We start from the raw sequence: 2,400 nt of genomic DNA, 5'->3' as shown, positions 1-2,400 counted from the left end.
GTTGCGACTACAGTCCGTTCCGAGTAAATCTGTGGTGCGCAATCTATCCTACGTCATGTACAATGACGTAATTACGGGCGCGTTCGGAAATAGCGCACTGAGCGCACTGTGCAATGCAATCTAATGGTCGAGTGCGCTCCGGTGCGGTATTTCCGAACGCGCCCCTAGATCAACGCAGCTGCCAGATAAATGTGGTTCTGAGCATATGAAATTATGAATTATCAAATACATATAGCTTGTTGTGATTTATTTTTTATTAAGTGAATCTATTCAAGCCAAGGTGCTAGTCTGTTGTAGGTCTAATAAACATTTATGGTATAACATTAAATAATTTATGTTATAGGTCTAGGTCTAGGTCTAGTGCCACTAATAATATAGTGGTAGTAGTGGAGGATGGAAACTCTTTGATGTTTGCCTTGATGCCTTATCCAGCACCTGGCCTAAATACAGGCAAGATATGTGCACACACACACTGTACAATCTTCTCTGCATGTGAACAGGTCTAGTGGTCTACCAACTTCGACTAAGGCTAGGCTATACTAAACTGCTAAAGCATTTCAAATCACCATGGCAAATAAAATATGAGCTAATTACTACTGCATTTTGGAAGTCTAGTATATGAAGCTATAACTCCTGATAGACATAAATATTATTTCAACAAAGGCAAAAAGTGGTGACAGGTTCACTTTGGCGCTCAAGAGCCCTCTTGTGAACTACTGTTGCCACCTAGTGGCAGACACCACACGTGACATGGTATTTACTATTCAGCAAAATCCAAAATATCTAAAATGTTGGCCTCTTCACAGTTCACAATCACACACTCAGACAAAAATGCATTAAATATGAGAATGAACACTGGAGTCAAAGAAATTAATGTTTTGTGTTACAAAGAGTTGGCCCGTACAGCATTTCAGCATCTTCTGTAGGCCTACATGATGTGAAGTCTCAGGGTTGTGAAGCGCACAAGGAAAGCTTTTCCTAAACTTAAAAAAAAAGATCAACGATTTACCAGTTACACACATATACTCTCATATGCGCGCGCGCACACACACACACACACACACACACACACACACACACACACACACACACACACACACACACACACACACACACACACACACACACACACACACACACACACACACACACACACACACACACACACACACACACACACACACACACACACACACACACACACACACACAGAGACTGTGAATGGCAAATAGAGTCCAGGACCAGGATCCACCTGCACAGGCTGGAGTTGAGTCCTTTATGTCACTATTCTCAACATGTGGCAGTAAGTTTACACACACATGTATGCTCAAAGCATAGGCGGATTATGAGACAATGGGCCCCAGGGCACGGGGTCATAAACCCCCCCCCCCACACACACACGCACACACACGCACGCATGCACGCGCACACACACACACACACACACACACACACACACACACACACACACACACACACACACACACACACACACACACACACACACACACACACACACACAGAGACTTGCACTCAACAGCACAACATTTACCTGCATGTCATATTATTAATATGACAGAGTATTATACATTATACCAGGAGGGGTCCACCATTCACCGATGTATTATACATTATACCATTGCACGATAGAGCATAAATTACTCATTGAGTAATTTATGCTTTATCGTGCAATGGTATAATGTCAAAAATACCTGATCTACTACAAGGTCACACAACATGGACTGGCACAGAAAAATGTCTGGTATTCCCAATAGTGTCAGTCCTTAGTCAACTCCTGGAAGCGACTGCAGCCAAGACGGTAATCCAGTCTGGCAGTGTGCCGCAGGTTCGACTCCCGATCCCGACGGCCTTTACTGCATGTCACCCCCCCGTCTCTCTCCCCATTTCCTGTCAGCCTACTGTCTCTGTCCCCGCAAAAGCCACACAAAAAAAACTAAAACATTTAAGATGATGTATATAATTATTTTTGGAAATATCTATGTAAAACAATAAGTATAAATGAAACTTTCAGGGTAATAAAAGTAACGCACATATGGGGGCACATCCTCCATTGGTGCTGAGCCAAAACTGTAGAAAGACTTTAAGATGCTCCAAACATTATTTAGCGACAGACAGGCAGAACATTTCCTATTTTATTTTCTGCCTGCCTGTCGCTAAATAAAGTTTGCCCCTGCCAGATTTCTTTCTAAAGTGAAAAATAATTAAATAAAAAATCCGGAGCGAATTTGTCTGGATTCCAAGCTATATAAATCAGGCTTAAGACACTTCTTGTTATATTTTCAATTTGAATGTTTTGTCTATTCCTTAATTTTTCAGTGGGACTTTTGGGGCTCTGTTATTGAGATGAATGGCTAAGCCCTTTGACAAGAAATGTACATT

This window comes from Protomyctophum parallelum, assembly GCF_964188405.1.
Source record: "Protomyctophum parallelum genome assembly, chromosome: 8".
In the NCBI taxonomy this organism is placed as follows: domain Eukaryota; kingdom Metazoa; phylum Chordata; class Actinopteri; order Myctophiformes; family Myctophidae; genus Protomyctophum; species Protomyctophum parallelum.
Note: the sequence above shows the minus strand (reverse complement) of the source record.